Genomic DNA, 15,007 nt, shown 5'->3' with positions numbered 1-15,007 from the left:
TCTGTTTAGAATAGATTTTTCCCCCTTAAAGGTTTGAACCAAAATCACAGACACAATTAATTGCATTTTAAAACAAAACTCAAAGCATTTTTTGATAGTCTTCCAAAATTGGTTTGTGGATGATCTTATACAGAGAAAGTTATACAAATATCACCTCCTTATTAGATTACAGTCCTGAGCAAGCAGCTCGGGGGCTTGGAGAGGACAGAGCAACACACAGAACCCAGCACGCAGTAGGTGTCATGCTTTATGAGCACGGAGCCAGTAAAGAGTGTAATAAAATTACGCAGACCCTCATGAAAGATTTTGTTAACATTTTTTATAAAAGGCATCTCTCTCTCCCTTCCTCCCTCCTTCCTTCACTCTATTCTCTCTCTCTCTCTCTCTCTCTCTCTCTCTCTCTCTCTCTCTCTCTCTCTCTCTCTCATAAACTGATATTTTGCAACAAAACCCAGGACTGGATTAAGTGACTGTAATGGTAATAAAAAGAGAGAATTTAACATACCACCCAATATCATAAAAATCACTTTAACTCTCACCAAAAAAAAAAGTCTTGTGATACTGAGAGTAAAGAAGGTGTTCGTCCAAGACAGGAAGTAATATAAAGAAGAGAGGCTGAGGAAAGGTAAGTCATGGGAACAGAGTCTCCTCATGGGCCCCTCAGGCAGGTTATGTGGGATCACTTCAGATGGTACTGAAAATTTTCTGGCCATTCTTGCTACTGCTAAGTCCTGTTTGCCCAAGCTCACCAAAATATTCTATTCCTGGACTCAGGAATAAACTCAGAGTGTCTCTGGGTAAGAAGAGGATTGAGGCCAGTTTGTACTATTCATGTCTCTTCAGTCTTGGAGATTATGTGATATTTGAATGAACAAGGGGTGACCTTAAGCAGGAAATTCTACCTAAGTGCAGAGCTGACTTAATGAGAGGGCCCCAAACTGTATCTGGGACCCGCTTGCTTCGTGGAGTGCTGACGCACCACTCTGCCTTGATGTTTTCCATTGCAAAGCAATCATCGAACAGCATTGGTGACTCGTTTGCTTTGGAAGCCCTTTAGTGACAGGAGACTCATGAGGAAGATCAGGATGAGTCCTAATTTTTTTAAACTAATGACCCACATCCCTCAGGTCACTGTCAGCCCTGGACCACACCAAAGAACTACCCACTAAGAGGCCATTGCTTCCTTTTCCTGTGTAGACAGAGAGAGCAGTTTGGCGTCTTGCTTCTTGCCTCACCAATTAGAACGAGCCAACTCTGATGGCCAAAGCATTTTGAAAGGCGAGGGGATTTCAAGTTCTTAGAACTTGCGACTTCATTTCTCATTCTAAGGCTGGCTCAGCATCCAGGAAACTTATAAATATTATCTGATGACTTATTCCCAAATAAAGCTCTCTGGTGCCAGAACTCATTTAAGAAATCGAGGGACCTCTTCATGTCATGTTCCCATAGCCACCAGACTTTATCTTCCTGTGCAGGGGGACCCAGGTATAGAGACACCATGTTGGCCAGTTCACCTAATCCCTGTGGGGTAGCCAAGACTCTGGTGGTCAGCATCTGGAGACCATTGCCAGAAAGCCTAAGTGGTTATTATCCTATTTTGGAATCATCTCACTCTCTGGCCAGAAGTTAAAATAATTGGCTGACGAACCAGGAACTTCTCCCAAAGAGGCATCCAGAGGGAAAGCCAAATAGCTCATAAAATCCTACCCCAGTCTGTAAAACAGTGAAAGAGACACTTAGCATGGAGTGTTGTTTCCTTGGTTCTCGTTATTTTATGAGGTCTCAATAAGTTCCTGGGGCTGCTGTAAAAAAGAGTCCTTTTTAGTGGTTTTCGAGGCCAGACCCCCCACCCACCCTCACACGCACCCCTCATTCCCACCTCCTCACCACACCTCCCCTCTCTTTGTTTGGTTCACAAACGTTTTTCTGTGTCCTGTGCTAGTACTGTCCACCGGATTTTTTTTTTGCTCAAAATGTGTTTTTTCTCTTAAAGACAATATTCACTGTCAATTGAGCTGCTCGCGGTTCAAATAATACGCCCATCCAGGCTCTATTTGAGACTTCTATTAAAAAGTGAAACATGCTGGTAACGCCTTGTAATCATGGGAGGTAGAGCCTGTGATGTGCCCTGTGGATGACATCCTTCAGATTCTCTAGTTGCTGGTTGTGCTGAGATAGACCTCTGCTCTCAGCCCCCTTTAACAATTGTTTCTGAAGAAAGATGCCGCACCCAAAGCTGTGCCTTCATCCAGGGCAGCTCACACCCAGTGACCAGTCAGTGTGACATATAGAAGCCCAGCCTGCTCACCCTTCGTCTAGGCAACTCAGAAGGTGATTCCTGCTCCACAGCACCTGTGGTGTTGACTCTGCATCGCAGCTCAGCTTGTCCTTTTGCCTGGTTTCCTCCCGGCCCCTCTCTGTTGCAAGATGCTAGTCCCAGGAGCTCTCTGTAATAACCATCTCCTGCACACTACTCCCTTGTCTCAGAGTCAGCTTCCCAGGGCACTCAGCTTCCCGGGGCAATCTGACAGCTGGTGCCAGGAATGAGATGAGAAAGCAGAGGCTAAGATGGAATTTTGGAACTTGATCCCCTGCCACCCAGCTGGCAGTGAAGACCCTTCACTTGTGGCAGGTGCAGCACAATGGAGTGATGCCGCTGTTGAACTTCCACCTGTGAGGGGCTGGACAGAAGGAGGTGTACCTGTGGATGGGGATGCACTAGCTGGTGCAAAGTATGAGGCCTTTCCAAAAACAGCAGGAAGAGCAACTGGAAAGACAGTGGAGTGAGCAGGCCATTGCTGAGTTTGATCGACACTCTAAAAGAAGAGAAATACTGAGTGTCATGGACCAGCAACTACAAGCTAAGCAAGAAAACCAGAGGACATCCTTGCTAGCACAGAAAGAGGCTCTCATTTGCCTTCAGCAGAGGCAGAGAAAGCAGAGAGGAAGGGGAGTAAGCAGACATTTCAAGGACTGTGGGAGGTGGGGTCTGAGTTCACAGAGATAACCTACACTCCAGATGCATAATCATGGCCCCTGGTTAAAATGGGAGCACATGGAAAGCAGGACATCCATAAAACCCTGCCTCAAACACAGCCAACAGAGGATCCTCTCTGCCTTCAGCATCACTTCATTTCTCCAGCCCCTGCATGTAGAAATGGAACTGATACGGTTGGTATTTGGTCCAGTCCCCACAATGACCTGTGGGGTAAGAGCTATTAAAGTGGACAACACCTGGAGGCTCCTAACTAACCCTTCACACACACACGCCAAACGGTGAATCAAAATCAATATCTCATCTTGAAAAGCATGGCAGAAATTAATGGCACCCTTAAGGATGTAAAGGATTAAATCAGAAATCTGTAAACCACAGATCATTCTGGTCTTCTACCCGTTGAGCGGCCTATAAGCTAGGAATGGTGTTATATTTTTAAATGGTTATGTAAGTACCTACATAATAGCCTCAACTTTTCCTCTTGACTCGTAAAGCCTAAAATATTTACTATCTAGCCCTTTACAGAAAAAGTTTGCCAGCCTCTGATTACAAGACAGTCTTCATCGTAACTCCATTTATTCAAGAATCTTACTCCTCCTAAACAGACAGACAGACAAATAAACAGAAGACAAATCCTGGAGGTTGACAGCAAACCACTGAGAACACGACCCAGTAGTAGCCCCAAACTGCTGCTACTGGGCTGAATGGCGTAGCTTTGCTAGAGAACAGGAGTCCTGTGTTTGGTGCGGGGTCATTGTTCTGGGGAATGTCTTCAGTTCCTGCCTTATCACAAAAGAAGGTTATAAACAGTTTGCTACTCTCGGAAGGAACAACAAAATACTTTTACAGTGTTGCCCCAGGGCTAGGTTAATCCTCCCATTCTCTGTCAGAACATAGCCCGAAGACCCCAGGACCATTTAGACGTCCCACAGAACAATGCCCTGGTGGGTGGGGTATTGACCGCTGTGTGGATGACGTTGTGTTCATCAGACCAGACCAGCAAGGAAAGGATAGCCTTTTGGAGGCCTCTGTGAGATACCTATGCTCCAAAACATGGGTAATAAACCCTACAAAACTACAGGAGCCTGCCAGTAAAAGTTTTCGGGTCCTCGCAGGGAAACATTTTAGCACAGAGATCAAAAGAACAGTCCTGGCTCTTCTCTGCCAGGCAAAGAGTAGGTGCTCAGAAATTAGAAATTAATAGGATGATAGTTATGACTTTTGGAGTTTGGAAGACCTGGTCCAAATTGCTGTAAACCTGCCCATGTCTTTAAATCGTTTACTTTGTTATTCCATGTGGCAGTATGATGCCTTGACTTGGAATATTGGAGCTTAATCAAAGTGTTGGCTCCGCCCTGCTCCGTGGTTGTGAAACCCTCAGCTCGTTCTTTCCTATCTCTCTGGAGTCTGTGTGTTACCCCTGCCACGATCGCTTCAGATCAGATAACAACGGAAACATCTTGCATCTTGAGTACTGCACAGCCGGCCAGTCTGGTGATGGCTACGTGTGGCCGTTTACACTTACAGTTAAGTTCATTAAAAGTGAGTTAAATTAAAACGTTAGTTCTTCAGTTGCACGGACCACATTTCAAATACGCAGTAGTCACTTGTGGCCGGTGGCTGCCATGCTAGCACAGATAAAGGACATTTTCATAATCACAGAAACTTCTGTTGACAGCGCTGCTCTATTATATTTCAGCCTTGTAAGGTCCAATTATGACATTGCTGTCCTTTTAGGTCAAACACACACATTTGTGCACACCCATATAAATAAAATATATATTTAGAAAGCTAACAAAGTACTAAATCTAGTACTAAAGCTCACAAGGTACTAAGTCACTCATAAGAACTAGGAGACTTCTGCATATCTCATTTTATCATATAACGCCCCTATGAAATTGCTATGATGATGGTATCATTTCTAGATAAGGAATCTATTTAGTTTCTTAATGTGATTAAGATCCTTGCCCCAGTCATACAGCTTGAAAGCAGAGGAGTGAGGATGCAAACTCTTCTTGAGTCCTCATCCTTAAGCACGATCCCCTGCCTTCTCCCAATGACCTTCGATGCTGATGCCAGTTTCCAAGTGAATTCCAACGTGGCAGATCCATAGGGTCTGGAACCCAAGCAGCTATTAACTGGCTCGCAGGCCCCTGGGGGCAGAGACTAACCTAGTCTCTTAGTTCTCAGGGCAGCATGTTGGAAATAAAGGGAGCATTGCCTAGAAATGCTGCCTTCACTCTGGCTTTCACGTTAATTATTTTTTGCCTCAAGCCGACATTTTTGACCACTTTGTTAATTTCCCTCCCCTGATCTTCACACATATCCTCCTTTGTTAATACATTTTTTCCCTGTACTGCAGTCTGAAAATAACATAGATGTCTGGATGCTGTGTTATCTCATTTATTTAATAATACCCAAGATGTCTGGGTGCTCTGTTATTCCTGAAAACAGCATAGCATAGATGCTAATCTAAAAATAGCATAGATGTCTGCTTGCTGTGTTATTTCATTAATTTAATAATAATCCCAGTAATATTCTGCTTTCATCCTACATGTTGCTTCTACAGTATACATAAGTGCATGTGCTTGCGTGTGAAAGAAATCTATCTCATTTTTAGGACTGGAAGTTCAGAAGAATTCCTTGACGTGGGCAAGTTGAGAACTGAATTTTATGTTTTGGAAGGAAAAGGGAGATTCCCAGGTGAGAGTTGTGAAATCTAAATGATTGAAGTTCAATTGGCTTCAAATAGTTTTTTAGATCAAACAGCATAGCACATTTTGAGGGACAATAATGTTGCTTAAAGGCAAGTTGGCTTGGAGTCAGAAGACTTGGGTTGTGGTACCAACCCTGCCACTCATAGCTGTGGGACTTTGGGCGGGCAGTTAAACTACTGAGTCTCATTCCCCTCCTCTGAAAATGGTAACCATGGTAATAGCAGCCTTACAGTGGAATGGATGCTATAGTATAGAACCCAGATTTCCCCTTTGAGACCAAGGAAATTATTTCCCCAGGTATAGGAAGTATTGCCTGTTGACAGCTGACAGACCAATCTGTCTCCAGGAATTACCTTCAGCCTAAAGAATCACCTTACCCAAAAGCAGCCCACATCACTGACTGTTCTCTGATTTACAAAGATCCAGGACCCTTATCTCAACGTAGGACATCTCTGCGGGGTCACCCAGCTCCAGAGCTCCCAGTGGGATCAGCCAGGGCCTCTTTTGTAACTACATTCCAATTCAATTTCTCTCTGCCCAGTCCTGCTTTCCCCACTTCTTCATAAATGGTGTCTTCAAGAACGCTCTTCATTTAATCACATGTGAGCAAGTCTCCCTCTGGGAGATACCTGGAAGTCACCTACAGCCACAGGACACGTAAGAATTTTGTTTCTTCACTCTAATCCCACAAACATCAAGCCAAACATGCTATTAAAAATATTTCTTGTGTGTTTCTATACTGAAATATGTTGTTATACAATATATCAAGTAGGAGAAAACTTTGAAAGGCTTAAATCCTTATCTGCCAATAACTGTTATCTGGATGTGACCATTGGCATATTTAATATTGTGGGCATTTGGGTGGGATCTAAGGTCAGAGTTTATGTAACATGACCTGCTTTTAGAATGTTAAAACAATATCATCAGAAAGTTTCTGTATTACCCAAGATAACTCATGCTGCCCACTTTCCACTTCATGATATCTTCCAAACCCCACAGTCAAAACAAGTCATTCTTTCCTGCTCTGTGTCATTTTGTAAAAGCTGGGCACAGTATATGCTTTTCTTTCCTGCTGGATGGTGAGGCTCCTGTAGGACAGGACTATATATTATTCATATTTTACCCTCCCAGTATCAACCACATTTCCTTTCACTTAGCTGTCCACAAACACTGGCTGAGTGTCAATCTGGGTAGTTGTATTTGTTGTAGTTTGTATGTATACATAGGGCCAATTTTTCTCCTTTTTGTTTTTTGAAGACTAAAGAAAAAACCTTTGGACAGAAGCCGGTGATATTTAGATATGATATAAAAATGTTTTTATAATTGTGAAGTTTGTCATATATTAAAATTGTGATTAACATGTATATATTTATGGTCAATTGCTCCTTGACAAGATCATTTAATGAGAAAAGAAGAGTGTCTCCAATAAACAGGGCTGGGGCAACTGGACATCCACAGGCAAAAATAACGAAGCTGGACTCCTGGCTCATACCATAATCAAAACTTCCCTCAAATGGATTAATGATCTTAATATGAGAGCCAAAACTATAAAATTCTAAGAAGGAACAGAGGTTTAAATCTTTATGACCGTGGGTGTGGTGGTGGAGTCTCAGACGTGGCACTAAAAGCAAGGTCAACAAAAGAAAAACTGGATAAACTAGACTTCGTCACATTAAAACATGCATATTAAAGGACACTATCAAAAAAGCGACAAGACAATGTACACATTCAAAGAAATCATTTGTAAGTCATATACCTGATAAGGATTGAGTGTCCAGAATATATAAAGAACTCTTACAACTCAACAACAAAAAGACAAACAACCTGATATTAAAATGGGCATAGGATTTGCATAAATATTTTCCCAAAGAGATACACAAATAGCCAAAAAAACCAAAATGCACCTATGCTCAACATAATTTGTCATTAGGGAAATACAAATCAAAACCACAATGAGACACCATTCCACACCCACTAGAATGGCTGTAGTTTAACAATAATAATGTGTAAAATGGTCCAGCCACTGTGGAAAACTGTTTGGCAACTCTTAAAACATCAAAGATAGAATTACATGATCCCACAATTTCACTCCTAGGTATGTATATACCCAAAAGAACTGAAAAAAGAAACTCAGTCGCGTTTCCGCAAATCCATGCAGCACTATTCGCTATAACTAAAAGGTATAAAGAGTGAATGGTGGATAACAAATTGTGATGTAAACATGCGATGGAATATTACTCAGCCATAGAAAAGGATGACGTGCTGATACATGCTACCAGACGAAGGAACCTCCAACACATCCTAAGTGAGAGAAGTCAGACACAGAAAGTCAGAAACGGCGTCATTCTGTATATATTGGACATCCAGAATAGATAAATCCCCTGAGAAGGAACACAGACTGAGGGTTTCTGTGGGCAGGTGGAACGGAGAATGGCTGCTCAGTGCATTTTACTTCGGAGAGATGGAAATCTTCTGGTAGATAGAGGTGGTGGAAGCAGAACATTGTGAGTGTGATAAATGCCACTGGAAAATGGTAATTTCATGCTGTGTGAATCTAACCTCAGAAAGCCGTGTTTTAACGTTTAAATGGCTATGAAGGGAGGTTTTACAGTGTCTCCTGTGTGAGCCCCAGACTTCACAGTGGGGATCTTCAACCTCTCTCGGCTCATGGCACATACACACTAATTACTAAAATTCTGCGGCACACTAAAAATATATTTTTTGCTGATCTGACCAAAACAGAGGTATAATTTTGATTGATTAACAAAGGGAAAAAAAAGTAATTACCTACCCTTTCTGCTCCAAAGTGGCTTTTTAAAATATGAAATGCCTATACTTGTATATAAGGATTTTGGGTACCAAGCATTCACCAAGCAAATGCAACCTTATGTGAGATGTGGCCAGTAAGATGCAGCTCTATTATATGACCTACATATTTATGTTCAAGACCAGGCACTCACACCGGAGGGCTATAGTTGTGTTGACTTTGTCATTTTTTTTTATTTGACAATCGGAGGGAAAAGAGGGCAGTGCCCCTGGCTCAGTAGCCAGGCATTGCACGTTTTAAAAATTCTCTGGCACACCGGTTGAAAATTGCTGACCTAGAACAGTGCTGTCAGATCTGGTTCTCCCTTTCGGTAACCTAGATTTGATAAAGGCTACTCTACTATCTTACAATGAAATTCACAGAGGCATCATTTGCCTCCAAACATAGTTCCAGGGAAAAAAGTATAATACCCTACCGGTAACATAGAGAAATGAGGTGATTCGTTTATATGAAGCACGTTCTTGTACAGGGCTTGTTAAATGAACAAATACAACTGTCCGCTGGTGTACATGAGGTGAAGATGTTTTTTCATTTTTAAGTAGGTAGCTTAGAAATAACAATTTCAGTTTCTACACAGTATCCTTGATGCCCTATTGGCCTTCAAAGTATAAAGTATTCACTACTATCTGGCTATTTACAAGAAATAGTTGCCGGCCCTTATTTTCAGGAATGGCTATATAATTTCTGTGCCTCAGTGCAACGTGAAAATGCTGGATCCTGATAAAAACTATTAAGAAGTTCAGGACAGTGATAACAGAGCAGCGAAGCCAGAGCGAGGCCCACACCCGTGAAGCCAGCCCTGCCAATTCTATTGCATAGATACTCAGATGCCTCCTCGCTGCAAACACAGAGAACTAGTCGGACATGTGTACCTGCGAATGCACCAGCTACATGTGCAGACCAGTGCACACGGGGCCATGCACACGGCACTGCCCTGTGTAGCAACCCCAGTGAAACTGTGTTGTCTCAACAGCTCAAGTACCATGGTGGTGTGTCCATTCTTCATGTGAACTGGCAAACAACTCTTGTGGAACTTTTGAAAAATGAGCAGCACAAATCATTCTTTACTTTACAAGAAGGTTGCATTTCTGCAATATCCATGGAATGTTAAAACAGAAAGAACTGTATTTGTGTGTGAGATGGAATTAGCATCCAGGCTCAGATCATTATTAGCAGGTTTTATATGAATGTTCAGCGAGCTATGCGAGGTTCGTGGGGGACACAGGGTGATTCTTCACTGTGAAGCACTGGCTGGCACATTGAAGAATGAGTGACATCACCAACCATTATGCACTCAACGCCACCATGTCTCCACCACCTCTCATACTGTCACACCCAAAAATGCCCAAAACCATTGCCAAACCACCCTTCAGCAGGTCTTTCTACTTGGGTTGAGAACCATTGGTCTAGGAGGGATGTCCAACCTGCGGCCCATAGGCCGTGTGCAGCCTGTAAGCCATGTGCAGCCAAACACAAAATCGTAAATTTACTTAAAATAGGATGAGTTTTTTTTGTGATTATGTGTCACAATGTATTTAATGTGTAGCCCAAGGCGTCTCTTCTTCTCTCAGTGTGGCCCAGAGATTCCAAAAGGTTGGACACCTTTGGTAGAAGATCTAATAACAATTAGATATTGGGAGGTGAGAGTGAGATATTGTGGAAAGGGAATTTTGGGTCCCTGTTATTGGTTGGTACAGTCCTTTTAAATGTGTAAAATCAGAATTGTTTAGGTTATCTTTCTTTTTGTGTGTGCAATATATCTTTTGGTAGGTAAGACAAATGCTAATAATATCAGCACCTGAGACCAATGTAGAGTTCATTCTTTTCTGCATTTTTTTATTTTACATTTTACAGGATACAGATTCAGCAAGAAGGATAGACATTACTCAATTCATTTAAATATTTGTATTAAAATGTATCTTCATTTCCGAGTTAATTGTTAACCATCATTATACATAAGACACTTGGTTTGGGGATATGGAGAAGAACAGTCTGAGGCCTAGAAAGAGCAGGCAACTTTCCCAAGTCCCCATGACAGAGAGATGGCAGAGCCAGGACTAGAGTTCAGCTTGTATGATTCATAATTCTGTATTCATCCAGTTTTCTTTCCCTCGTGGGGTAAACTAATTCACCGAGAACCTGCTTTGGATAGAAGGCATTTCAACTCATAACTTAGGAGAATGAGAACACCATCAAGAATGGAGACGCCCAATTCTCTCTCAGCCTTAACAAGGCACTCACTTGGCACCCTCTCTAATTGAAGGAGAGAGAGTAGTTCACAGACAGTTTGGCACGAACTAAATGCCAGTGAATTCCCAAGAAGAAAATATTCATATCTATACTTAGGTAGAGCCCATGGAAAACATGGAGAAATGAGACATTGGAGTGTTTTTAAAAATTATTATTGTTGAACCAGGCCCAGAACCCCACTACAGAGCATATAGATCTGGAACTTGGCAATACCCAAAATTAATGGTATCGTCATAAAGTTTATATATAACGTATATATAACTTCTTAAGCCATGCACCAGGAAGGAGGCTCCTATAGGGTAGCCACCTCAGCCCACCCATAAATAATCCAATGTTAATATCCTAAGAGAGGTCACGGACTGGAGTAATGTGCTGACATCTGGCTCCTTCTGGCAGGACAGCCTGTATGGTCTAAACAGATGGCCTTTAATTAGTGGTGGGTTGTCCCAGCAGAGGGCAGCTTGGGCAGGAATCATTATTTGGACTACCCACCTCATGCCTGGCTCCTAGAACTCTTGGCATATTGTCAGAAGTGCCACTGCAGTTACTGCCAATACGTCTGATGTCACTGATGGCAGCCTCTTGGGCTACCATCATCATTGGAGGGAGGCCTCTGTGGAGAACCTCAGCAAAGATGCCGTGGCGCAAATAGGCTGGGGAAATTTGGGAGATGGATGAGGCTGGGGAAAATGTGTGGAATAAACTTGCTTCAGGAGAGTTCCCTACTGAACCTTTGGGGTTTGGAGCCACAAATTGCTGCTTATTCTTTTTGAACTCAACACACTCTGAAACTTTTCAGCAGTAGAAAGAGATATGAACTAGGGAGTGAAGCTTTAGACTTGTTTCCTACTATTTATGAGCTAAATAGCAGAGGAAAATGCCCATAGGTTATTATAAAGAACCAAGCTGCTGAAGGATCACAAGTTCTATTGCCCAGATATATAAAAAAAATCACTTTTCCATTTCAGATATAAAGAGAAAATGACTTACTGTATCCAAAATGGAACACAACAGCCAGCAAAACCATGTGTTCAATTCACGAGGTCCTGAATGTCTTAAGAACAACTTGGGCCCTATACAGAGTACAGCAAGCTTCTGAACTGAATAAAAAACAAAATGAAATCAAGCAAAGTGAAATAAAATAATTCCTGGGGCACTTGACCCTGAGCTGGGATGTTTGAGAACAGAACAGATTATGTGCCTTCAAAGCTAGGTTGTTGCTGAGGACCAGAGCTGAGCTCTACTATCCACAGTGAAAGCATGGGCTGACTTGTGGTCATGTGAGCGTTTTCCCAGCTATCTCTTGGGTTTTCCCAATGACAGCCTTGAAGTTTACTTTTCACTATGTGATGGTAGTGGGAATCACTCTTAGCCAACTCAGCTACCCTTCAAACTGAGTAGAAACAAATGAGCAGTATGATAGTAATTTAATGTGTCTTCAGAACTTTAAGCAGCTACCTTCATTTACTTCTCTGGTCCTTCAGCAGATTGCTTGACAGCTTTCATAGGTCAAGGTTCACTCTGACGGCAGTTTCCAAGACTTAAGAATTGGCATAATTTGCTCCATTATATAAAAACTCTAAAAAGCCAGGATTTGGGGAGTGCCTGGATAGGAGAGATCTCTTCCCCCCAGCATGAAGCACATTGTACAAAGACCTAAGCATAGAGAAGAGGCCTCCTTCTGTTTAAGACACAGTGACCTTGAGGAAGTCTTAGGGAGCAGGGTCAAATTTTCCTAAGCCATGAGACCCATGGGAAGTATATAAATCACAAGAAGAATCTAGCCAGTTGTTTAAGAATTGAAGTTTTCCCTATATACATGTAGCATATTTCCAATCAAATATAATATTACATGGGCCAAGAATACCAAGGAAAGATTGCAATGAATCTAATGTGAATTTCATGGATTTAAGTTGAAATTTATCTCATGTCAAAAGTTATGAATATTCTTGATTGCCTGAGCACTTTAAAGATTCTAAATTATTGCAATAAACTAGAAAGACATCTAGAGATAAAACAGGAAATATATATATATATGTTTTTGTTTATTTAATTGATAGTGTATGCCTTTTATATTTTGGGCACCATTTGAGCCTTTGGAAATGTTGCAATGAACAACAACAAAGACAAAACTACTTTCATGGATCTTACATGCTAGCAGGGGTGCTAGATAATAACTGTATTAATATGCAAATGAAACTGGTACTGGGACAAAGGTAAATGACCCAGGGAAGAGGGATAGAAAGTGACTGGGGTGGTGAAGGTGCCACTTGAGATTGTCTGGAGAGCAAGATCTCTCTGTAATAAATTAATTATCGGAACGGAAGGAAGGAAGTGGCAAGTCCTGAGGCTGTCTGGGAGTAGGATGTTTCAGGCGGAACGAATAGCAAAGGTGAAGGCCTGGATGCTTGATGAGAATGAAGAAATTCCAGGAGGTCAGTGGGGAGAGAGTGAGCCAATGTCCAAGGGAACAAAGATGGGGTCATAGTGCAGGTGGGAACCAAGGCATATGGGTCTCACATATTTTTCCTTTGTCATTTTCAACTGAAAGATTTTATTTTCACGTCTTTATCCCCTGTAAGGCTCTGGCGCCACAAACACAGCTAACATTTTTGAGTGCTTGCTGTGTGCCAGGTCCTGTAGGAAGTGCTTGCCTGAGACACATCATTTTCTCATCACTACAACCTTAAAGCCCTAGGTACCACTATTACCCCCTTTTACAGTCAGGACACAGGCTTGAAGGTTAAACAACTTGCCGGAGCTGCCCTGCTGATATGCACCAGAGGGTCCAAAGTAGATGAGAACAAAGCAGAAGGGGTTAAACGGCCCATCCTGCTGTTTGAAACCCCCTACTCAGTGACAAAATTCCAGCAGACTTAGCCTGGGCTGTGCTCTTCTTCAGCAAGGAAGCAAGGCAGGAGTAAACCAAGATGTAAACCCTTGGGCAGAGCCTGTCTCTCTCTCTCTCTCCAGACATTCACTGGGCTTCTAAACCCCTTGTTCTCAAGAAGCCTTTGCTCTTTGCTGGCCCTTGGATTTATGTTCCCGTTGATGCCGAGAATCATGCCGAGTGCTGAGAAGTCCTCTGTATTCTTCTCCCCGTGTGGTTAGAGGTGGAGGAGAGTCTGGGTGGCAGTGCCAGGGACCACACCTCTTTGTCAGGAACATGTAATTAAAAAAGAAAGAAAAAGGGGGAAAATGAGCAAAGAAATAGCCACCCACCCCCATTTCTGTTCAACACATGGGCATGCACACGCAAACCAGCAGACGTCCATCACCCAGGTCCTTGGGGCTCTGATGAAAACATTTTCCACCTGGCACAGTGAGGCATTAAACACCCCTCCAACCCAACCTGAGACTTGGACCGTCAGTGGAGATATTTTTAAAACCCTGACACAGAGGAGTGTGACACACTTGGTTTTCTCAGTGGGTGGGTAGAGTGTTATTTCATGTTGTTCTTGTCACTCAGCCCAACATTATAAGCGTGCACTTTATTACTGCTCCGAGAAGCTCCGCAGCCCGACCCAGCACAGCGTGTTCCCAGCGAGGGGATGGCAGTCCGGACGGGCGTGGGGCAGGTGGAGCGGAACGACTCTGGGACACAGGCTGCCCCTAGGGTTTTCCCTTGTGCACTGAGTTCGTGCTCAGCGGTGTATGCAGTGTCTGTATTGCTATTTTTGATACTCTGTATCTACCGGTGGCTGTCCTTGGGAAAAGTCTAGATATTCAGATATTTAGTGACATTCTTAAATAACTATTTTCTGGTCTCTTTTTCTCCACCTTTTTCTTCTTCTGAATGGGGGGTTATTCTCAATGTCACACATAAAATGCACGGTACACTGAGGATTACATTATCCATGTCTTGCCATTCACGTACAAAGGTATTAGTCAAGGGCCCTTGTTGTTTCCTTGGGACAGGTAAGACACGAAGGTACCAAGAGGGGAGTGGGGGACAGTGGGATGAAAAGATCCATCGTCATCTGGCCTCTGTCCACGGTCAGCACTCACCAGTCTGCGCCAGGCACTAAGAACTCACCGTTCCTCCCCAGACATGCCTCTTTCCTGACCACCTCCTGATCTTCACGTTTGTTCTTCCCTCGGCTGTAATGCTTTCTCCCCAGATCTGGCTGGAGTTTGTGCCTTTCCTTATTTCAGGAAAGTCTTTGCTTTAATGTTACTTTCTCAAAGAGTCCATCCCTGACCATGATTCACAAATAA

The sequence above is a fragment of the Desmodus rotundus genome, chromosome 9 (assembly GCF_022682495.2).
Source record: "Desmodus rotundus isolate HL8 chromosome 9, HLdesRot8A.1, whole genome shotgun sequence".
NCBI lineage: Eukaryota > Metazoa > Chordata > Mammalia > Chiroptera > Phyllostomidae > Desmodus > Desmodus rotundus.
This window is presented reverse-complemented; position numbering follows the sequence as displayed.